The following is a 26,042-nucleotide window of genomic DNA, read 5'->3' on the forward strand; positions in this document are numbered from 1 at the left end:
TGTAGTCAAAAGTGTACTTCATGAGAGAAGCAGGATGGAGAGACAAGCCCCCCACCCAATCCACACATACACGTGTGCGCATGCGCAAACAGATGCCTGCACTTACATCTGCACAAGCATACACAGGGACAGTCACACTAGATTTTGTGTTCCATACACTTTCGTTCATACACAAAAGAATGTGTGATAAATGGTATTCAAGCATATGGGAGGTATTTCATCTTTAACTGAATATTACATTCAGATTTGGTGAATGCTGACCTGTAAATGTGTACAGGATGCAACTTTACAGATTGCACAGCAAAAAAATAAATAAATACATTTCATTTTCCAGGTAAAATATAAAAAAATCCAAGATGAGTTTAATTGAGAGGCAAAACTGTGTAAGATAATAAGACTTGTTTTCACAGAATCTATCTTAAATTAAGTTTATTTTTCTCACTCCATTGGCAAATAGTTTTATTTTTTTCTTGTTTCAAGCATATGTGAGACCTCTTGGCTGACTATCAACATTTTGGCAGGTTTGCATAATCCTGTTCTATATAATACTAATGTAATATAAGTCTTAAAGAATACTGTGTATATTTTAATTAAACTATTAAAATTAAACTACAATTAAGAATAGAAGACTGAATGGAGGTTCATTTTGAAGTAATTTTGCATGCTTAAAAACTAGATTGACCTTTATGTTGCATCCGTTTAACTGCCTTTTTTAAGTGTGTTTTTGCTAAAAATTCTGTTAATTCTGCAGTCACTGGCATTATAATGCAAACACCAGCATATGAGTTGTTGTAAAAAAAAAAATGGGTTAAATCACAATATTTTTGAATTGCAATAAGAAACATTATATATGCAACCACAAATACTTTTCCAGCCATCAGTCTTTGCTCACATTTGTGGATGCCAAAGTTAGAGGTCAAAAGGAAGGTACACTGAACCTCGTTTTAAGGCTTTAACCATGGATGCTCTATAGCTCTCTTGCCTTTTTGATTCATACCATAATTGATACTATAAGCAGCAATGAGCCCGTAGGGTGGCACAGTGGCTCAGTGTTTAGTACTGTTGCCTCACAGCAAGAATGCCCCGGGTTCGAGTCCCAGCTAAACTGTGCCTTTCTGTGTGGAGTTTGCATTTTCTCCCCATGTTTTCATGGGTTTGCTCTGGGTGCTTCCACCACAATTCCAAAATCATGCATGTTAAGTTAATAGGAGACTTTAAATTGTCCCGTAGGTGTGAGTGAGAGACCCTCAGACACAGGAAGGGCATCCAGCATAAAACTTGTGTCAAATAAAATATGCGGATCATGGATGTTCCGCTGTGGCGGCCCCTAACGGGAACAGCCGAAAGAAGAAGCAGCTTTGAGCCAACCAAGGCCCTCAATTAGAGGCAGTCCAGCAAGGCTACTGTACACTTTTAACCCGGCTCAGAACTTCACAGAAGACTGCGAGCAGCGCTGTAATCACGGTGCCCTGGCCTGGCTCCACTTTGTCAGCCTCACTGTAGCAGCATTACATTTTAAATGTGTATGTGATTATCCTGCTGCATTCATTTTTAATGGGCTTTGCCACTATGTGTTTTAACATGCAGAAAAGCACCACCATCAGCTGAGTAAGCTAAATTTTGTGCTGATGCTGCATATATTCGCATATATATACATGTGCTGCTTATTTCTGCTTCTCTCTTTCTCTTCTAACCCTTCTCTTATTATTCTGCCTCTTTTTTCTTCTCTGTCAAGTTGTGGGATAGAGGCCAAAGCAATCAGTTGGTTAGTGGTGCAGTGAACCGGCTATTTGAGCTCCAACTAAATATTAAAATTCAGATTCGTTGAGCAGCACATTACTTTAAATCAGCGGTTTTCAAAGTGATGTGGAAGAATGGAGAATGCTAAATTAATTAAATTAAAAATAAACAAATAAAGTACAGCATTAAATGTATTCAAAGAAGTATAATGCATGGCTTAAATTGAATTCTAAGAATGATAATCTGTCCCTTGTTGATGTACTGTAAATTTAAGATGTGTCATTCAAATTCGAATACATTTGAATAAAACAAACATCTGTTGTTTCTTGTGTGTTCTAACAACTTTTAACCTCAAAAGGAAGATTTACCATTATAACTTTACCTTGGATGCCTAAAGTGTGAACTCAGACCTGTGTACCAAATTAAATATATGCTTAACAAAATCAAGTGTTTTGACAGAGTAGGAAGGCCAACTGTCTAAGGGCCCTATTTTAAGAGTGCAAGCATTATGTGCACAGCAATGATTTAAGTCATAACCGCAAAGTCAACGGGCATGGCCATGAAGTGTTTGTATTTTCATACAAGCATGAGCTAAGTCTACGCGCAAATGGGTTTGGCGAAATTGCCCGCGCAATGCACAAAAGGCCATTTAATTTTGAGGTTCTTCTCCGGTTATTCAAGGACTGCATCCTATTATATAGTCCATTTCCTCAAGCACCAATGATTTAAACAAAGATAGCTCATTAATAAGAAGTTGGTAGTGTAAATGGACTGAATGCAATGAATTAGAAGAATTTAAATTACGTTATTCTGCGTATTAACTTCTGACAAACAAATCATGGCTAGTATAAACTGTGATTGTATCAAAAGAGGAAAACATAAGTGAATCATCTTAAGGAGACAGTGGTACGAAAAGTGACATACTACAAAGTTTCACTATCATCGGAATAGTATACAAAACAGATTTACAGTGAGGAAAATAAGTATTTGAACACCCTGCTATTTTGCAAGTTCTCCCACTTAGAAATCATGGAGGGGTCTGAAACTGTCATCGTAGGTGCATGTCCACTGTGAGAGACATAATCTAAAAAAAAAATCCAGAAATCACAATGTATGATTTTTTAACTATTTATTTGTATGATACAGCTGCAAATAAGTATTTGAACACCTGAGAAAATCAATGTTAATATTTGGTACAGTAGCCTTTGTTTGCAATTAAACGTTTCCTGTAGTTTTTCACCAGGTTTGCACACACTGCAGGAGGGTAATTTTGGCCCACTCCTCCACACAGATCTTCTCTAGATCAGTCAGGTTTCTGGGCTGTCCCTGAGAAACACGGAGTTTGAGCTCCCTCCAAAGATTCTCTATTGGGTTTAGGTCTGGAGACTGGCTAGGCCACGCCAGAACATTGATATGCTTCTTACAGAGCCACTCCTTGGTTATCCTGGCTGTGTGCTTCGGGTCATTGTCATGTTGGAAGACCCAGCCTCAACCCATCTTCAATGCTCTAACTGAGGGAAGGAGGTTGTTCCCCAAAATCTCGCAATACATGGCCCCAGTCATCCTCTCCTTAATACAGTGCAGTTGCCCTGTCCCATGTGCAGAAAAACACCCCCAAAGCATGATGCTACCACCCCCATGCTTCACAGTAGGGATGGTGTTCTTGGGATGGTACTCATCATTCTTCTTCCTCCAAACACGGTTAGTGGAATTATGACCAAAAGGTCTCATCTGACCACATGACTTTCTCCCATGACTCCTCTGGATCATCCAAATGGTCATTGGCAAACTTAAGACGGGCCTTGACATGTGCTGGTTTAAGCAGGGGAACCTTCCGTGCCATGCATGATTTCAAACCATGACGTCTTAGTGTATTACCAACAGTAACCTTGGAAGCGGTGGTCCCAGCTCTTTTCAGGTCATTGACCAGCTCCTCCCGTGTAGTTCTGGGCTGATTTTTCACCTTTCTTAGGATCATTGAGACCCCACGAGGTGAGATCTTGCACGGAGCCCCAGTCCGAGGGAGATTGACAGTCATGTTTAGCTTCTTCCATTTTCTAATGATTGCTCCAACAGTGGACCTTTTTTCACCAAGCTGCTTGGCGATTTCCTGTAGCCCTTTCCAGCCTTGTGGAGGTGTACAATTTTGTCTCTAGTGTCTTTGGACAGCTCTTTGGTCTTGGCCATGTTAGTAGTTGGATTCTTACTGATTGTATGGGGTGGACAGGTGTCTTTATGCAGCTAACGACCTCAAACAGGTGCATCTAATTTAGGATAATAAATGGAGTGGAGGTGGACATTTTAAAGGCAGACTAACAGGTCTTTGAGGGTCAGAATTCTAGCTGATAGACAGGTGTTCAAATACTTATTTGCAGCTGTATCATACAAATAAATAGTTAAAGAATCATACATTGTGATTTCTGGAGTTTTTTTTTAGATTATGTCTCTCACAGTGGACATGCACCTACGATGACAGTTTCAGACCCCTCCATGATTTCTAAGTGGGAGAACTTGCAAAATAGCAGGGTGTTCAAATACTTATTTTCCTCACTGTAAGTGCAACAAGATTTGTAAATAAAACAACAGGTGGAAAATACTCAAGATTAAATCATAAATACAATTTTAAATATACAAGAATAACAATGCCTATAAAACAACAATAAATATAATAATAATACTTGAAAAAATAAACAATGACCTCTAGAAACACGATACATATAAAACCCAGACCCAAAACACCCAGAGTTTGCATGCATAAACCCACAGTACCGAAAAGGCTCCCACCTACGCCCAGTTGTGCTTTGCGCTGGCTCAAAAATTTAACTTAGAATTAGCACTCTCACAAAAGTTTTATAAGATGTTGTGCACGGTCGTAGCGCGTTGCGTTGTGCTGCGCACACTCACGAAAATAGAGCCCTATGAATTTAAAAACCCCTGCTTTAAATTTGTCAATGACAGTCCAGTTTTGACAACTTGATTAAGGAAAATCTACATGTTCATAGGCCTGGATATATGTTGAAAATAATCAGCTACGATCAGTGCTTTCATGGCACTTGCTGGCATCCTTATCAAGAGCAATAAAGAAAATGAACCCATCCTACCATTTCCAGTGCAAAAGAGAACAAAGACATGATTCAACATGAGGAAGATATAACTGTGAGGTGATACCTCATGGGAGGGGAACAGTCTGCCAAATCAATAACACATTATTAGTTTGGGGTGCATGAAAAGAGATAGGTGAACCTTAATACACCTATATCTTCATAATAACAATATTGCGATTTATAAATGGGGGGTAGATACTCAGGGTGACTGAATTCCAGCTGGTTTTATTATCTGCCAGTCTCACTGCCAATATTTTCCTTGACTTCACTGCCCAAAATGGTAACTGTCCGTCGTCAGATCAAATTAAAGAGACTGACAGGCAATAAGGAATTTGCAGCATTAAACGTATTTTCCCTTGCTACGCATTCGTGGCTCTTTACATACAGAAACGTGGAGGGGGATAGAGATTTTATTAAAGCAGGGAGAATTTTCTAACTCTAGATCATGATAAGAGCTGACAATGACACAGGAAGCTCAAAGACATGCATGTGGAATTCTGTCACGTATTCATGCTCTTGGTCTGTGTAGTGTCAGCACAGTATGCAGATGGCGTGAACCTGCTCTATTACAGAAACGCACAATCTTAAGTACTAAAGGAATTATACATCCAAAATTTCAAGTCTAAATTCTAGTCCTCATTTTTGATTTGGGCACTGCAAATGGGAATTGTTTTAATGGGACAGTGAAGGAAAATTTTTATTTCAGTCTGTTCATAACAGAAAGTGATTGTATGGCTTCAGAAGACTTGAAATATAGTGCATTAGTTAGTTTGACTACTTTTTATTGCATTTTTGTTCTTTTTTTTTCAACTTGACAGAGAAGTCACCTTTCATTTTCATTACATGCAAAAAGCCATGTGAAGATTCTTCAAATTTCCATTTTTGTGTATCATGAAAGAAAGAATGTGACATTAAATTTGTTCAGTAAATAATGAATGAATTTTGGGTGAACTACTCCTATTGAAGATCAGGTATGACAAAACTATGAGATTGTTACTGAAATCTTAGTATGTTTGCTTTTAACTGCCATTTAATTGGCATTTGTTGCTACATCTGCGTCTTTTTTAATCTTTTGTTCTTTTTTTTTTCTTTCTTCTCCATCTCTCTTAATCAATTGTCCTCAGAAACCTGCAAAGCCTCTCAAGCTGACTTTTTGTTCACAAGGCCACACAAGGAGTGTTCTGCAGAAGCAGAACTAAACCCTCTTCACCTTCAGATTTTGACAAAAGAAAGAAACACGAAGACAGAAAGTCGCAGATGCTCAGGCTTTGCTGAGATCCCAAACTCAGTGGGATAGGTTTTAATCATTCTGCCTGGATGAAAATTCAAACACAGACTACAGTACAGGAAAACAATATTGAAATTGCACACAAATGAACAGCACTGGAGACCTGCATAAGAAAGCTGGAACAGTTCTTGCAACATCAAGTAAGTTTCTGTGAAATTTAATGTAAATACTAGCAGTGCAAGCCTTTACAAATTTTCTATGTCTATTCCTTGAATTTTGTCCATTTATTATGAATTATACAATGCACTTTGTGTAAATCGTGTGTCGTGCAGCAATGATGACTTTTCTATATTATGTGTGGTTGTATCTACAGTATCCTCTATCTATCTCTCTTAGGGATGTAAAAAATAATCAAATAATTTTGTATTGTTTTGATCATTTTGTCTTAATCCAATGTGTGTATGTATTGATCGATACATAAATAATACATAATTGGTAGTGCTGATAGGGTTACTGATTAAGATGTTTTTAAAACCGACATATGTAACAGTGAGAGTGGTGACATGAATTTACATGCTCTACTAGTTTAGATAGCTAAGTTGAGAGCTCAAACATCATTGGTAAACAATAAGTAGACTGAAGCGTTAAAGCTTGTTGAATTTGACAAACAATGGTGACACATCCCAGTGAAACTACCTAAAATGTTGTTTCATTTAGGCCGACATCTCCGTGCAAATCGGTGGAACTCCTCAGGACAATCTCTCCTAACTGACACAGAGCATGTTTACATGAATAGCAATATGCAGATAACTATCAAAAAAACATTAACATAAGAAAATGCTTTTACTTGAGTCTATTATTCCCTGCTTTTCAAGTCAAAACATGAACAGGTATGAGCGCAACACTTGCGAACATTGAATAAGCCAGTAAGAACGGTGGTAAACGTGTTTACATGCAACACAAAAACAGGATAATGGGCAAAAATGTAATTTTTCTTAAACTGCTAAATAATATTGGCATAATTACATTATAGTAAAGCCAGAGGAGAATGGGCTTCCCAAGCTGAATCTGATATCTCTTTGGATAAAACTCATGTATTATTTGAGTTTTAAAGTTGTTTAAGTCATAATATTTACAGTCGTTTTAATGTTTGTTGACATTCCATTGTCATGGCAATGAAGTTGTAAAATTGTATATAACTTTACACAGAAAATGTTATGTGGAAGGGCGGAAGGCGGGGCTGGGTCGTGATTCTACACACCAGGCCCCTAATCAGGCTAATCAAGCCTCAGAGAGGGATAAAGGCCGACTGGAGACTGCAGTGGGACAGAGAGAGAGATTTACGGCATACCTGTCAACACTCCCGTTTTCCCGGGAGTCTCCCTTATTTCACACCCATTTCCCACCCCCCTCCCATTTTGTTATTTCTCCCGGGAAACTCCCAAAATTTGTATGGCCCAAACCTCGTTATATGAATAATCACATCAATATATTATTCCAAGATTATCCAGTTGCCAGATCTTGTATGAAACGCATCCTACTCACACAATCGACACATCATACAAATTTCAACCCATTTGTGACCTCAACCTGGCAACCTACAACCCAGTTGCGCTGTTGATATCTGCGCAGGTAGTAGACACAGGAAGTTGAGTCAAGCATCACTGGTAGATGGGAGAAGACTTAGGTAGTGCTCAGGCGAAAAAAAAACTAAATATACATGTAAATTTAACAACAGCTGGACGGACAAATTTCATTTAGTTTCTCAAAGCCATATCGACAATGCCCACGCCTTTTGCAAAGTGTGTCGCACTGATTTTATATTGGACACGGTAGGAAAATTTACCTTACTCAGCACATTAAATCACAACGGCACAATTTGTATGTATATAGCCTGCCTATTTTTGGTGCTGTTGACTGAGCTAAACTTGTATTGAGCCTGTGAATATTCCTGTAAAGTTTTTTCTCCACAAACTAGTGTCAAGTCATGACATTGGCACTCTGTAGTAAATCTGCACTGTTATTGTATAGACTGGTTTCACTGGATGAGACACAGGTTCCGTGCCAGAATGAGTCCCTGCTTACATAACACCAGATTCAGAGGCCCATATAGGACTGAGTGCACGTGGGTGTATGTTTGTGCATGCCCTCTGTGCCCTGCCAGCATGTGGCATGTGCTTGTTCTGCCCTGTAGGTCAGAGGTATTGGGCACAGTGCCTGGCACTGACACAGACTGGGCATCTGACTCCTGTCACAGTTCCCATTGCCCAGGCAAGCATCAACAGTCTGGCACGGGCCATTGACAACTGGTAATGTTGGCACAGATACCTAGAAACATTCTTCTACATGCCATGGGTTTATTCAGCCCAGAGCCGTTTGGCAGGCACTCCTACCCAATTGTGTTTCTGGGGGTCTCTCGTTCCCTATAATCATTAAATGGTCTTTTTGATCCTCTTCCATGTGAAATATGCTCTTTTAACTTGTTGCTGCAAATGTTCTTAGAGGAACTGCTTTTTTTCATGTTTGTTTCATTTGTTTGTTTTATATAGTCTGTTCAGATCTATGGCACACAAGACCAATGAATTCTCTTTGTGACAAATGATTGTTAATATTTCAGATGAATTAATGAATCCCACAAATTCTTACTATTTTGTGACATTTCAGCCTCTTTTCATGAGCAAACACACAGCTATCCCAGGAGGCATGTGGCTATGAAGCTTTGTAACATGGTGTCTGGTGTGTAAAATAAATTAAAAAAAATGCATGCTTCACAATTGGATGGGAGACCTTGTGTTTGTTTGTTTGTTTGCGTGTGTGTGTGTGTGTGTGTGTGTGTGTGTGTGTGTGTGCGTGTGTGTGTGTGTGTACAGAGATGGATCACCACTGCCTCTATCTTCTCCGTGGCCATGCCTAGCAGCGCGTCAGCAGCGGGCCGATTTACATTAGGGAGATTTAAGCTGTCTGAGCCAATGGTGACAAGTCAAGGTGTTTCACTTTAATTACACCCTGCAAGGTCACCTCCCTCCCCGCTTGCCCTCACTCACAAGGAGCACACAGAGACAGAAAGAGAGGCAGACGGAGTGCTCAAACATGTTTTTACATTCATTTTTAAAGACTGCATGTTTTTGTACACAGAATGGCCTTAATTACAAACACTGGCACGCCACCAACCATCTCTCTCGCTTTCACAGAGACAAAACAGACACATTCACACATAACACAGAGAAACTGTCTGTTAGAAATAATCCCACATGACAAAATAAATGCTGAAGCATGGGAGGCTATTTCTTTAATGTCTTGCATTGTGGATGACACAATGTATTATGATGCCATAATACGACAGATTTAGCTTTTTTCAGCTCTTTGTTTTACAATGGCTGCTCTTTCGCACACCCCGAGGCTGTTGTTCCCTAAAGTGGATATGACAGGCGCTGAGTGCAAACAATAGCGTAAAGGTGTGATATTTCAGACCCTCGGTAGCCTTCTGCAGGATTCAGGATTCTGCTCTGATGAGAGGTGTCAGACAGGTGTCTTTAGGGGTCTTTTTCTCTCCATCCAATGACAAGTGAGAGCAAGCCCCCTGGGCAAGCTGATAGTCTACGTTGTCTATCTCCTTACACATCTGTCATTGAGTCCCAGCCCTCAGTGTGTGAAAGTGGGCAGACTTAAAGAGATAGTTCACCCAAAAATGTTACTCTGTCATCATATACAGAACAAATAAATCAAACAGGTTTGGAACAATATGAGAGCAACTCATATTGTTCCAAACCTGTTTGACATATTTTTTTCTGTGGAATACAAAAGGAGATGTTATGTATAATGTTAGCCGCTGACACATTTAAATTTTATTGCTTCTTTTTCTCTATAGAATAAAAGTACAGTAAACTGAAAAAAAAGTTGTGCAAACTTTAGTCCCCATTTATTGTAATTGCATGGAAAAGAGCGACCAGCACACTTTTAAGAATTTCTCATTTTGTGTTCCCTGGAAGAAACATTGCCAAATGGGTTTGGAATGACATGAGGGTGAGTAAATAATGAAATAATTTGTATTTTTTTGGGGTGTTGGATTGTTTGATCATGGCTTTTTTCAGACACACCGTATTAAATCTCAATGGTTTCCCTTGGATCGATCGTACATTGACATTCACAGTCGAGCATCTCAGCATTATGTAATATTAAGAGCAGAGCGTGAATTTAGGGGCATTGAATGCAGATCTTAACATACACAAACATATTTGCACATGCACACACAATGCAGGAGACAACGAGCTGTCAGTTATAGGCAACCATACCTTTCTTATCAGCATCACAGCCTTGCCAGAGAGACCTATGGTCAAATTAAAGGAAAGGGGTGTGAAGAGTAAAGGGGAAAAAAAAGATGGAGTGCCTTTTGGGGAAGTTATTAAAAAAGAGAGGGAGAGCCAGCATAGCAAGCTGGCTGTAGTTCAAAGGGGGAGGATCCTCTGCCTCTCAGAATCTAAATGGCAGTTGCTGGCATGGGAGCAAAACACACTATGCCTCATAGCCAAACTGCAACACTCTGACAGGGAATAGAAAGGGGGGGCCGGGGTGGTGGTGGTGGTGGTTGCGAGGGGGGTTAAGTGGCATGGGGAATAATTTGGTACCCATTTACTGTAACACTTTACAATAAGGTTAAATATGCTAATAATAGTTAATTGCATTAGATATCATGAACTAACAATAAACAATATTTTTTATAGCATTTTAAAATCTTGGTTGTTAATTCACAAATGCACTAATGTTCATTGTTAGTTCATCACTTACTATTATTAATGTATGCAATTTAAGTATATGAAGAAAGGAACATTGACCAAAATTAATAAATGCTATAAAGGTATTGTTCATTTTTAGTTAATGCTAATTATTGTGTTAACTAATGTTAACTTACACAGCCTTGTTGTAAAATGTTACCCCATTTTCTTAAGGCAAATTAATAAAGAAAAGGTCGTAAAGAAATGCTAACCCTAAACAATTATGAAAAGGAAAAAGGGTGAAACCTGGGGCCAATGGGAAATTATTTAGACTGTATATATTTATTTATCATTTTTATTGTTATGGTTGAGAGGCCAGACTACATATGGGGTCATAGATGGGGTCTCTATATAACTTATTATGATGACAGCCTTTAGCCTTAGTTACAGTAAATGCATAGAGAGGGTAATGTGAATGCTGTACTGCCGCATAAGCGTATTGTGCTGAAGCCACCTGAATGGTTAGAAATGAAAAGGTATGTAGAAGCAATACACAGTAAACTCAAGTGTGCACTCAAGTGTACACCTGCACACAAATATGTGCACCTATAACTAAACCAAAAAAGTTAATGACACACTATTTCATTGCATGTATGCACCTAAACATAATTATTCTGTTTTTACCCCCAAACACCAACCCTAATTATTCTCTCCCACCACTGCTGTAGTCCTGACCTCAGGTCAGTAGCAAGGCTGGATGGAGAAACATAAGCTCACTGTTTATCATTACAGTCTGCAGCCTGAGCCCAAAGCACAACAGCTTTGCACCAACAGCACACCGAGCTTAATCTAATTTTTAATCATACTGGTTAGAAGTTACTGCACATGGAGGCTAAGAGAAATCAGCTCTGGTTGCATAAATTTTTTTACACTGCAATAGTGAGAGAACTGGTAGTTTTCTGGCACTGGCACTTTAGCATATATACGCACATGCGCACTCATCAAAAACATATAAAAACTATACTCATATGTAAACATGCACACATAAGCCGCATTTTGGACAGAAGTCATGTGTGTTAAAGTGCTTTCTCTTAACAGCCTTTAATCCCTTTAACAGCTGCATTCGAGTCTACATGACGTTTCAGAATGCCACTTTCTGCAAAACCCTGGAATAAGCGGTTTTCTAAAGTACATGTAAACGGGGTCAAAGTCTTGACAGAATGCAAGATATAGAAGCCTCAATGAAGTCAAATGATGTCCAAGCAGCAAACTAAGGAACTATTTTTAACAATAGGTACAGAGCTGTAATTCCAACCACACAACTTTGCGATTCTGTTTGCGAGAAACACCAAATCGTTGAACTATGTTGGTAACAATGAAAATTGCGACCATAGTTGGCCAACAATGCTTTTGTGAAATGCACCCCTGGTTGGTCACTTTACAAGTCAGATGGTCTCTTCCTGTCTAATGGCCGGTTCCAGACCAAAATAAGCTGGACCAGACTTTATGACAATAATCAAAGTGTGGCTATGCAAGTTCAGTTTAGTACTGATTCCCATGGCCTCAAGTTTCCATCATCCCATCAACTTTGTTCATCCTGAGAGACAGAAATGCTGCTTTTCAAAATGAACTCAAAGCAAAGGGGTAGCCAACGCTACATGGTCATTCTAGAGAGAGCTTTTGGTGAATGGGCCCAGATAAGAGCACTGACTTGACAGCAACTACTGCTGAGAGATCTGCAAGCTAACAGCGGCTACTTCAAAATGCCTTTATTTCTCTTTATTTTCAATTAAAATACTTTTTTCCCCGCTCTTTGCTAATAACATAATGGCAGGTGGAATGTCAATGTTAGGTGTAATGCAGCTAAGTCCTGGTTGCTGTTTTAATGCCTTTATAAATGGAGCACACTCTTTGCCGCCGCATGCAGAAAGCAAACAGAAATGATTTGTAAAATAATGACTGGGGAACTAATAACTAGCCCTCATCCTAATGTAAGGCTTTTTGTGAGGTGGAAAAAACTGTGCGAGACCTTATTGGGTTTGTCCTCAATAAAACATTTTAAACTCATCATTTCATTTCACAAGAGTTTTATGTCATATATTACCAGAGATGAACAAAGTCGAGGAGAGAGCGCTCTCGCATATATTTTGAGGTTAATGGTCAAGTTTGAAGCTTTTAAAACAGGGTGAAACCACACTGAAAGGATTTGAGTTAATTAACTAGACAGGTGTTTTACTGTAGTTGTTTTTATTTATTTTTTGCTTCTGTGGTTGACTTTTCAAAGTGATTTTTGCCCATCACAAAAAAAATTATAAAACAAAGGTTCCCTCTGAAAGGTATGTACAGAGACAGAGCATGACTCACAAGGCAATAAACCACATTATGTATTTTAAAACAAAACTTTTCCAACATTTCTAGATAACATTTAAAAAAATCTACAGGCCCAATCTAAAGCATGCTTTTTATGTGAATCTGACACCACACTTCTCTGTATAAATTTGACATTTACTACAACCCCAATTCTGAAAATGTTGGGACAGTATGAAAAATGCTAATAAAAACAAAAAGGAGTGATTTGTAAATTATATTCACCCTTTGCTATATTAAAAGCACTTCAACTAAGCATTATATTATAGTATTACCTTGTGAATTTAATTGTTTTTAAAATGTACAGTAATTTCAAATCAGATGATTGTAACATGCTCCAAAAAAGTTGGGACAGTTGAGTGTTTACCACTGTGAAACATCACTGTTTCTTCGAATAACACTTATTAAGCATTTCGGCACTGAAGACAGACGTTTGTTAATGTCAAAAAGTTGAATTTTCAATCATTATGCAGGTCTTCAGCTGCACAATTGTACGAGGTCTTGCAGCATGCATGTAGGCCAATCTAGCATCCGCACTTTCTGCTTATTCGGGCAGAGATCATGCGCATTCAGAGGTGGCCTTCGTCTTGCCCTTTACGCACCGAGATTTTACCAAATTCCTTGAATCTTTATTGTGCACTGTAGAAGGTGAATGCCCAAAATCCTTCTAATTTGTCTTTGGAGAACATTGTTCTCAAAGTGCTGGATTATTTGTTGAAGCATCTGATGGCAAATTGACAAGTCTTGAATGATCCTTGCTCTTGAGGGACTAGGCTGGAGGCTCCTTATATACTATGACATGATAGCCTCACCTGTTTAACATTTCTTGTTTCACATCACCTTGTTATTTCAACTGGTCAAATTGTTATTAGTCTTAAATTGCCCCTATCTCAACTTTTTTGGAACATGTTGCAATCATCTAATTTGCAATTACTGTACATAAAAAAAAGAAATTCACAAGGAAAAACATCATATAATGTGTAGTGTTTACAATTTAGCAAAGGGTGAATATAAGTTACAAATCACTCCTTTTTGTTTTGATTAGCATTTTTCCTACTGTCCCAACTTTTTTGGAATTGGGGTTGTACAATCAAAACAACTCCATAACTGATCAGAGATAAGTTTTAGATAACTATTTCAATCACACAAATCTTTTGTGGACAAAAATGACCAATGTCATCACATCATTCTCATAGATATTCTTATGTAAGTGTGGTTCTACGTACATTTTTGTATGCTTACATAAACACTTAAACGTGCAATATCAATGTATTTACAGCATTTAAAACATAAACCCTTTTACGTTTGAACAACTTTAGAAACAAACAAATTAGGGATCTTCAAAATTACCAATTTTGTTGGACGGTTATTTGAATGACTAGTGGACTAGTTTGTTTTAAGGATAACAATGTACTGTATAATTAGGCAATGTAATGTTTGTGTGAACCCGATCAGATGCCTTTAAGAAGGATATACGGACACTAAGTGCAGCACTTCGACATGGTAATAAACGGACATTCAACAAATAAATAGGCTAAATAACTATAACGTCTCGGGTTACATGTGTAACCCTTGTTCCCTGAAAAAAGCGGAACGAGATGCTGCGCTTTTGCTAAGCGCTACGGGGGAACAACTCTAGCTGTGAACCGAGCTGAATAATGTGTGAAACACGTCAATGAACATTGACCGGAATTTATAGCCTCGGCTGATGTAATCATTAGATGCACCTGCAGCCAGGCTATAAATGGATACGTCACCAGGTGTCGTCAGATACTTCTTTTTGAAGAGCAGTCCTGGGACGTCCCAGTGTGGCAAAGAAGCGCAACATCTCGTTCCGCTTTTTTCAGGGAACAAGGGTTACACATGTAACCCGAGACGTTCCCTTTACAAAAAGCTTCACTTTGATGCTGCACTTTTGCTAAGCGCTACGGGGAACGCAATACCCACGCCGCCGCACTGGGGCTGTCCAGACCCCTACGGTTGTGGTGTGCTCACAAGAACACGAGAGGTCTCAGACATGAGCTTGAGACGTCGACTCAAGGGCATAAGAGCCCGGAGTAGCATAAACATCTAAACTGTAAAATTTTATTAATGTGTGCGGAGAGGACCAACCTGCCGCACCACAAACTTGTTCGGTGTCAACTCAAGGGCGTAAGAGCCCAGAGTGGCAAGAACATCCAAACTATAAAAGTTTAATGAATGTGCATGGAGAGGACCAGCCCCATCACAAACTTGTTTAGGCATGGGCTGAGATGTCGACTCAAGGACATAAGAGCCCGGAGTAGCAAAGCATCTAACCCATAAAGTTCGATGAATGTGTGCAAAGGGAACCCTATCGCAACACAAACTTGTCATAAAAACTGATGAATGTGAATGGAAAGGACCAGCCTGCCGCATCACAAACTTGTTCAGGCATAAGCTGATATGTCGACTCAAGGGCGTAAGAGCCCAGAGTGGCAAGAACATCCAAACTATAAAAGTTTAATGAATGTGCGCGGAGAGGACCAACCTGCCGCACCACAAACTTGCTGCAGTGGGAGACCTCTAGCCAAGGCTTTAGAGGAGGAGAGCCCTCTGGTAGAGTGTGCCCTAAAACCTACTGGCGAAGCTAGACCGCGCGCCTCGTAGGCCCGGGCAGTAAGGTCCCTCACCCAAAGTGACAACCCGGTCATGGCTTCAAAGTGAAGAACTGCTGCCCTGACTTTACGCCACTAGCAAATGCGGTGGACATAATTCTGAAGGGCACAGACTGGACAAAGTCTGAGTAGTCTTTAGCTGCTCCGGCATTACAAACGGCAGGGAGCAGAAGGCTTAGAGAATGACTGGCCAAGGGTCGCGAAAGGCACCTTGGGCAGGTAGTCAGGGTGAGGGTGCAAAGAATGCTTTTTGTCCTACCTGGGACAACTCAAAACAGGCCGGCAAAAGAGACAGAGCCTGTAGGTACCAAAGTCTACTTAGAGACGTAATTGCCATATGAAAAACCATCTTGAGAGTCTGAAGTCTACCAAACGCTTACTCTAGAGGTTTTAAAAAAGGGGGGCCTTACCCTATGAAGAGGTCCTAGCAAGGATGCCCACCCGCCCACCGAGGCGTGGCAAACCGAAGTGGAGGCCACATAGAACCTGGCAGTGGTGAGGCAAGTGCCCGCTGACAGTTCTTTCTACAGAGACTCCAAAACTGTAGCAAACTGGCAGTTAGCTGGTTCTGTAATATGAACTTATTAGAAGGAAATGCATGCAGGCACATTAGTGCCATGTGTGCGCCACCACGATCAGCCCCCCCACGATCAGGGGGTATTGACTCAGGGAGAAGTAGAGGAGACATTGCGCTATCAACATAGGCATAGAGGTCCTCTTCTGCCCTGTAAAATCTACCCAGATCAGTTCCAAGTGGAGGGAGCCCTAGCACTTGAAATGGTCTCGATAACCTCAGGAGAAAGCCCTGCGAACCTCAGTTGGTACCCTACAGGGGCCAAGCATGAAAGGTTTCACAATTCGGGCCGGGGATGAATATGTCCCCTGAGCCAGAGAAAGAAGGTCCTCCCTGTTCGGAATCGACCAAGGCGAACCGTAGAGGAGAGATATTAACTCCGAGAACCATATCCTGTTCGGCCAGCGCAGCGCCATAAGTAGGAGGCAAGACCCTTGCTGGTGAACATTGGCCAAGACTCCTGGGAGCAGAGAAACTGGGGAAAGAAACGCATACAGATGCACTGTGGGTCATGTATGTGACTTAACTTCCAGACCCAAGGGGGGGCTGGGTGACTCAGGGAGAAGTAGAGGAGACATTGCGCTATTCATAGAGGCGAAGAGGTCCTCTTCTGCCCTAAGATCTCACCCAAACTTGTACCAAGTGGAAAAAGCCCGGCATTTAAAAAGGTCTCGATAACCTCAGGAGAGAGCCCTGTGTCCCTCAGTTGGTACCCTTAGGGGCCAAACATGAAAGATTCCACAATTTGGGGCAAGGATGAAATATTGCCCTGTGTCTGAGATAGAAGATCCTTCCTGTTCGGAATCGCCCAAGGCGAGCCGTTGAGGGAAGAGATTATCTCCGAGAACCAAGCCCTGTTCGGCCAGCGAACTCTGGGCAACTACTACCTTAGGGTGGAGTTCTTAACTCCCCCGTTGGTATTTTCTGTCTGGACCGTAAATCTGCTCCCATATACGGGCATCCAGGGATATAACTGACTTGAGTGACAGGAGCTTGCCCTGGGCCCTAAGGAGAAACCAATGTGTCAGAAATACAGCTGACAAGAACGTGGGTCTCCTTGATGATTTATGTAAGAGGCTACCGCTGTATTGTCCACCCGCACCAAGACATGGCAGCCTCAGGAGGAGGTATTTCAGGGCCAGAAATACAGCCATCAACCCGAGACAGTGACTGTGACAACCCAGCTGACGACCCTCCTATCCCCTTAAACTGGACGACCACTTAAGGCCGCTACCTCACCCATCAGGGAGGCATCTGTCGTTAGCAGCCTGCAACAACAAGATGCACCTAGAGTGGGACCCAAGGCAGAAAACCGGGGTCTGAACCACATAGAAAGGGAACGAAGCCTGAGGCGCATAACCCTATTTAGCCTAGGGGTTTTGGCCTTTGGAAGAAATCCCCTGGCTTTTGGCCACAACAAAAACGGTCTCATGAGCAGAAGGTCCAGAGGGATCACCGTGGACGCGTTCGCCCTGAGACCTGGAAATCGTTGATACTGATAACAGTGCAACCTTGACCTAGCCTGACTTTGCTCAGGGTGATCTGAATGGACTCAATACTAGCGGGAGACAGTTGTGCCCACATTGTGATTGAACTCCATACGATGCCCCGATTGACAGTGTTCTGAGTGGGAGAGAGGACGCTTTTCTTGGCGTTGAGCCTCAACCCCAGAGAAACAGATGAGCTAAGACGATGTCCCTGTGCTGAACTGCCAGTTCCTGGAACTGCGCTAGGATCAGCCAGTCGTCTACATAATTCAGAATGTAGATGCCCCGGAGTTGCAAGGAGCCAGCGCTACATCATGCATTGTGAATGTATAAAAAGGGCTAGGCTGGGTGAAAAAACCTGACCCTGGAAGGCTTCGCCCCCGGAAGTGAACCTCAGGAACTTTCCATGTTGTGGCAGAACTTCTAAATGAAGTATAGAAGTGTGTCATAAGATCGATGGTGACCAGCCAAACGAGTTGTAGGGCTTGAGACACGACCGTCTTGACAAGCATCATCTTGGACTTGAACACCCACGGGTAGTTCAAGCTTTAAGATCTAAGCCAGACGCGACCCCTCACCCTCCATGGGTAACGGGAAGTATTTAGTGTAATAACCTAACTCTCTCTCTGGAAGGGGAACACATACCATGGCCCCATTAACCAGGAGATTGAGTTTTTTGTTTTTACAAAAAAAAGAAATCCGGTTTACGGTAGTGAGAACACCCCATTGAAACACGGAAAAGAGGCGAGTGAATTAAATCCTGATGCCCTTATAAGACCCACAGAAAAGAATATATCCGGCAGAAGTTTCCACGCTGCCAGGATCTCTGAGATGGGTATTATATTTTAACACTACCTGTTGAGGGGTTGTCGGGTGTTTCGCGTCCTGAATAAAATGCAGGAACAGCAAAAACACCCAATTTTGATGGAAGCCTCTGCAACCCGAAACACCAAGAGGTGGCGGGAATGGAGGGGCTTCGGCGGGGTACCGGGAGGGGTGAAGTGAAGCATGCACCCCGTCCCGAGGGGAGCTACCCCCTAATCTAGGTGCAAGACCATCAGGGTTTTCTCTTGGGTCTTGCTTCGGGGGCTGGCAAGGGCGGCGAGACTGTCCCCAATCCCTGGGAGGAGGAGCACGACTCGCCACACTTTGCTTTTGAGCCTCCCTTCAGTCAGGACCGAGGCGGGTCTGAGGCTTGCTCGTCAGGTGCAGAACCCACACTCAGGTCGTCCAGGGGGTCAGCCTGGTACACCTGTAAAACAGCATAGTGTGCAGAGCAGCACCAGCCTGACCTGCTGCTTGATAAGCCGTTCCCACTAAAGTGGAGGTTGTCCTACAAGGCTTTGAGGGGAGAGAGGGCTTCTTAAGTGACGATGCCGAGCCCGGCGAGAGATAGCCCGCAAGCGTCTCTTCGACTGGCGGCATCACTGAATACCGCCGTGCCTCAGCACCCACGATAGTCGAAAATAATGACGTCGAGGGTATGCGAACACGGGAAGAAAATATATATATATAATATTTTTTTTTTTTTTTGAGGGGGGTTCTCCATGAGCGATAAAGCTCTTCATGGAGGTTATCAAAGAAGGGAAGGGACCCATGAAGCGTTCCCTTTCTTAGACTGGAAGATAAAATATATCCCCTAATTTGGAGCATTTGGGGGTCTCTTTTTCGCGTGGCCAGTCCAATCTGGCAACCGTACGAGTAACAACATTTTTTATCACGGACGGAAAGCTCGGAGGCGGGAAGAGAATCGATCCACCTCATGATCCGAAGAAGCGTCGAGATCATGTGTGAAGGACCAGCTGGGTTTGGGGAGAGAGTGAGAGAAAGGGATCAACCCGTCTCTTGCTCCTCAGCCAAATCCATGCAAGAGCCCCACGAACGATTTATTTATTTATTTTTTTCGTGAGTGCTGACTCCCGGAAGCAAGCGAGGCGAGCACGACGCACTCTGCCTGTTAAAGCAAATCGCAGTGCTCGCACCCGCCCTGCTGCAACGCGAGAGCAGCGTGCTCTTACCCCCAAACAAACAGAGCAAAAACTGATGTGTGTCCTCTTCAGCTATAGAGCGAGAAGAGGGGAACACGCACCGTTTGCGGCTTTCAGTCATTCTCTCTTTTTCTAAACAGAAGAGAACAACGTTCACTGCACACTGCCTAACTGATTCTAACTTCTAACAGAGAAAAGAAAGTTTTGACAGGGTTTGTGAAACACACAGAAACAGAATCGCTCTGAAAAAAAAGAGTTTCTGACGACACCTGGTGACGTATCCATTTATAGCCTGGCCGCAGGTGCATCTAATGATTACATCAGCCGAGGCTATAAATTCCGGTCAATGTTCATTGGCGTGTTTCACACATTATTCAGCTCGGTTCATAGCTAGAGTTGTTCCCCCGTAGCGCTTAGCAAAAGCGCAGCATCAAAGTGAAGCTTTTTGTAAAGGGAACATCTTATTGCACAAAACCATCAAAGAAAAGTCAGAAACAAAAAAGACTCCAATACAGAGTGGCGCAATATCGCTTATGTGCATCTTGAACACAGAATGATGAAGATAATATTGCTTGTTCATATTTAGTTCACAATATCAAGCAGTTTAAACCTTTTTTACTGCAACTATTTATTTAAGCAGTGTTAATTGGCCACCCCGGCATATACTTTATACAAATGTTAACAAATCCTCTGGGCAGTGGCGTAACTTGGATTTTACAGGCCACAGTACTTTTATTATATGTTTCAGTGTCTGTCCAAATGTACAATAATTTACATTTAAACGTTACATACAAATATCTTTGAATTATATCACTCTGAAATGGCACGTAAAACCTTCAGTATCAGTTTGTGCTTGATTCTTAGTCCTCTTTGTGTCATGGTTCATTTAGCTAAAACTGAACAAAGGATCTCAGTTGGCTATTCTTGTAGGTAGAATATAGACAAGTTCAGTCTATATAAACAGCCCAAACAGAGCTCTCTGTCTAGCCTGTATTAGTGTTCTGACCTGCAGGTCCCGTTGAATCTCTGTCACATAGTAACAACCTGTCTTTTATCTTAAACACCTCCTCTCCCCTCAGGCCATGGTAAAGCACCTGCAAGCCTGACATATATCAAAAGATAATGGTAAAAGCAGGAAAATCGTTTTTATTGGAGTCTCCCTCTTCTCAAAGGCAAAACGTGGCAAGGTATACAAATTAGCCTCAGTTCTCCTCAGCTGTTATACCCATAGATGAACAATGCCTTTAAAAAGCCTTTCTCCACCTTCCGAGCTACTATTGTTTTAAGAGTTTGAAATATTATCTTGACAAAAACAGCAGAGGAAATAAGCCCAGGGTGAGAAAGTATGTAATTTGTCTAGTGTTCCAAGCCACTCCATGTATTTGTTTTGTGAGAATGCTAATGAACAAGGGACAAACAACAACTACAAAGACATAATTCATCAATATTTGAAATCTATTACTCTGTAATTCATTTCTCTCTACTTTTATTTTTTTACAAAACTAATCATGTGATTTAACTCAAGATATTAGCAGTTTAGCATAAAGGATACAAAAAATACACACATTTTACCAAGCACAGCACTCTACTGGGATCAGGTATAATAAGGTGTAGCTACAGTCGGCATAATCCTGTAACATAACACACAGGAGACAGATGTGTTTTATGATATCATGTATAACCATAGTACCAGACTGAAATGGGGTAAATTTGGGCTGTCTGTAGCCTGTAGCTATATGTAAAAGCCACGCAGAGGACAATAGCCACATCTGAGTTCATCCACCTTTATACACCTGCTCCAAAACGCAGCTGCTAACCCCCCACCCCCCTCCACCCAACAGGAACTCAGTTTCACAGCTGTCTGTGCTTTCTCAGAACTGCCTTAAAAGTGGTAGAGAAAATCTGGGATCAGATCGAGCTCCTGTAGACAGAATGTATGTTGCTCACTGAATGTCATCCATTAAAACTGATCTGGGAACAGTAGTCCTACCCCCAAATTCTTAATGAATATAGCCTCAGGTCTCCGCCTTGGAATTCCTATTTTATATACCAGCATCGCTATTGCCCTGCCAAACATCTGCTTCCAAGTTCTTAAACAACCTCCGTTATGGCTAATTTCACATGAGATTTTGTTTAAGGACGAACCCATAGGAAAGGAAAACCACAAATTAAATATGGTTAAAATCAAAAAATGTTGCCTTAGACAGCAAAGAGTTTAAAGGTTACTTTTAGTTATTTTTTTTATTAAATAACATGCAGAAAACATCCTCATTACCTGCCAGATATCCTTGAAATAGGTGCTATAAAATATATCACCTGTCTGTGCAGCCACGGTCATATCGTTTGTTTAGCCTATCAGAAGACTTTCTGTCAATCATTGTTCGCATTCAAAGGGCAGCCTATATATACTACCTGGCAAACAAATTGGCCCGGATGCTAGGGAGGGTAGAGTTACATGGGGTAACCTCCTCGTGGTCGCTATAATGTGGTTCTCACTCTCGGTGAGGCACGTGGCGAGTTGTGCGTAGATGCCGCGGAGAATAGCGTGAAGCCTCCACACGCATTATATCTCTATGATAACGCTCTCAACAAGCCACATGATAAGATGCGTGGATTGATGTTCTCAGACACGGAGGCAACTGAGATTCGCCCTCCGCCACCCAGATTGAGGCGAGTCACTATGCCATCACAAGGACCACACTTGGGCATTCCAAATTGGGGAGAAAATGAAAAAAAATGTAAAATAGGGTGTTGGACAGATCCAGTGATATCAGCATTCTCCGAAGATGTTTTCTATGCTTGATGCAGGCCAATAATTTTCCCCTTCTGAAACACAGTAACATCTTTTCCACAATTTCCAACATGGTTGTTTAAGGAATTAGATGCTACACACTACATCAGTTAGGGTTAAAATAATTGTTGCCAGCCAAAACATATTAATCACTGCAATAATGATCCAATCGTAAGCTCATAAGTATCTGCTCATTTATATCCAAATGGCAACTTTTTTTTGGCCAGGCAGTGTGTACTCGTAAAAGTGAAATTACGATGTCCTGTTTTCACAAAACGTTCATGGTCGGACAGTGGATGGCTCAGGGGGAACCCTTGCCCTTCATCTGCTCATAAAATGGTCTCCAAATAGGTCTGTGTGTGTGTGCGCGCATATCTATAGATTGTGGGTTTTAAGACACGGGGCGTGGCTTATTAACTGCTGTCTGGTGGAAGTTCCAGAATGGCAAAAATAGCTTACAGGACCTTTTAATGGAGAGCTAATTGAGACGTTTTGAAATTCGCCTTCTTTTCAGATGTTTCTACTGAGAATAAGGCCCCAGTAATCTCACATGTATCCTCTAGAGTTTCAGAATATATCTCAACAATGTCTTACATTGTTCTCACATTTGCTAAGATACCAAAAACCTACAATCAAAATGTGGAGATTTTATTATGAACGCATAAAATTTCTCATAAAATTCTTCCAAGATAAAATTATCAGAGCTGTGCTATCTCCTTACATTTTATAGCTCTATACTATGACAGAATTTTAACTATTGTCTAATTTGTTTCTCTCTTTTTTATTGCTCCTAAGGAATTTTAGGAGAAACATCTGAGAAAAAGTTGATACCTAAAAGTGAGAAATTAAGTCACCAGAGTGCTGCAAGAGCAATAAAATTTCCTCTGGGAACCCTTGGCTTACATTTTATAAATCATACATACAAGCCTAATGGTGTGAGGAGTCCGTGTGTGTTAAAATGAGCCTTATGAGACATATGAGGGAGATTGATATTAGGGGACATTCAGAATGGCAGCGATTCCCACTCCAGCTGGTAGTAATATCTGTGCCAAATGTTTGTCTATGCAAGCAGCTTGCAGAAACATGGTAGTAGAGACCTGCAAGGCTTCCGCTTTGACCAGCTCAGAGCTACAGGCCATCAGCTGCTGAACCTAGAGATTCAGTCACTGCCCAGATGGATCCATGCAGGCATTAAATACAAAAGGGAGAGAGAGTGTACAGGGTATGTCATTTATGTTTCTCAAGAATGGCAAGTAAACAAAACAGGGAATGATTTAAAGGGTTGTCAGGTTTAAAGGGATAGTTCACCCAAAACAATTCTGTCAACAGTTACTCACCCTTGTGCTTCCAAACATGTATGATTTTCCTTCTTCTATGGAATACAAAAGATGATTAGATTAGGCAAATGTTAGCCCCAGTCACCATTCACTTTCATTGTATCTTTATTCCATACAATAAAGGTGAATGGTGACTGAGGCTGTCTGTTCCTTGCATTCTGCCTACATCTTATTATGATCCATGGAAGTAACAAAGTTTTACAGGTTTGGCCATTTCCTTTTTGTACTTTATAGTTCTCATGTGAAAAAATGCTCTGAAGTATAACTGGATTTGGAAAAGTGCTATAATTATAGTGTGTCTATTATCTGTAAATGGCTTGTGTAATACAGGTTACATTATTTCTCTTGATGGCCTTAACCGTAGGCATGCCAATTAATGTGAATATTATGTGAGCATTAATTTATGTTTTAATTGCATTATATGTAATTACGCACATGTGTACAGTTGAGTCTGACAACTCAACTGTACACAGTCTCAAAATCTGGGATTTAAAATCTAATTTAAACCTGTAAAAACACAAAGTTTTAGGATATGTAAAATGTAAATAAAAGAAAGAAACGCTTTGATGTAAAACTGTTTTCTTTTTAGAAATATTAAAATATTTTATTTCTAATATGTACAGTAAATTATATAAATAAAATATACACGCAGTGAGCACTTTATTAGGAACAGCTGTACACATACATATTCATGTGATTACATATTCAGACAATTGTGTGGAAGCAGTGCAATGCATAAAATCATGCAGATATGGGTCAGGAGCTTCCGTTAATGTTCACATCAACCATCAGAATGGGGAAAAAATGTGATCTCAGTGATTTTGACTGTGGCATGATTGTTGGTGCCAGACGGGCTGTTCTGAGTATTTCTGTAACTACTGATCCCCTGGGACTTTCATGCACAACAGTCTCTAGGATTTACACAGAGTGGTGCCAAAAAATCATGCGACGGAAATGCCTTATTGATGAGAGAGGTCCATGGAGAATGGCCAGACTGGTTTGAGCTGACAGAAAGGATACGGTAACTCAGATAACCACTCTGTATAATTGTAGTGAGCAGAACAGCATCTCAGAATGCACAACATGTTGAACCTTGAAGCGGATAGGTTACAACAGCAGAAGACCACAGTGTTACTAATAAAGTGTTCAGTGAGTATGTTTATATTATTATTCCTTATTCTAGGTCACTTATCAAATAAGCAAATTTTTGACAAAATTTTGACTATGTTCACTAATTTGCATAAGGTCAGATTACCAAATAACACAAAATTCGGAAATTCATATTCATTTATCAAATCAACTTTTAACTTAAATTGATATGTTGATAATATATTTTGTACTGCAAGTTTTGTAAAACTTTTGAACTTTAGGAGTGTATTTGATACGTGTATGGTGGTGATATTCTTATGGTTTGTTGTATGTCCAAGCATCAGAATGGCATAAATCAATTCTAACTAAAGAACTAATTTTTCTTACAGCTCCAACTGATTTATGGACAATGTTCCATTTTGGAAAAAAGCCTGAAAAAAAAAAAATCTCAATAGTTACTGAAATACAAAAATGCGATAGTCTGACACTGTGAGAAAGGTAGAGAAGTTATAAAAAACAGCCAGACATATTGTTAGTTCTCATTGCTACTGGTGGCCGAGGCTCACTTTCATCAAGGTAGAGCTGTTTTATTTGTTAACGTATGGCTCGCAGGACTGCCTGTTGCGTTAGCAGGGCAGCTCCATCTTAAGTCTGCGGAAGAAGCTGAGCATGGTGCATGAGAAATGATAGGAAGGCGTCTGATCTGAGTGAAATCAAAGGGAATCTGGTGTAGTACTTCACTGAGTACTGATTCCTGAGGTGAGTGATGTATGAATGTTTGATGAATCAACCACCATCTTTGCTCCCACCCCACCACCACCACATACACACACACACACAGATTGAGTGCTCAAGCAGAGGTTTTGATAGGCATGCATAAGAGGGACGATGAAATACCTTCTTTTCTGATGCATACACAGAGCGCAGAGCCATCAGGAGAGGGTTGGTGGGGGGTGTGGAGGTGGGTATGTATCAGGATCCGGGCTGTC

The sequence above is a fragment of the Xyrauchen texanus genome, chromosome 15, assembly GCF_025860055.1.
Source record: "Xyrauchen texanus isolate HMW12.3.18 chromosome 15, RBS_HiC_50CHRs, whole genome shotgun sequence".
NCBI classification, from domain to species: domain Eukaryota; kingdom Metazoa; phylum Chordata; class Actinopteri; order Cypriniformes; family Catostomidae; genus Xyrauchen; species Xyrauchen texanus.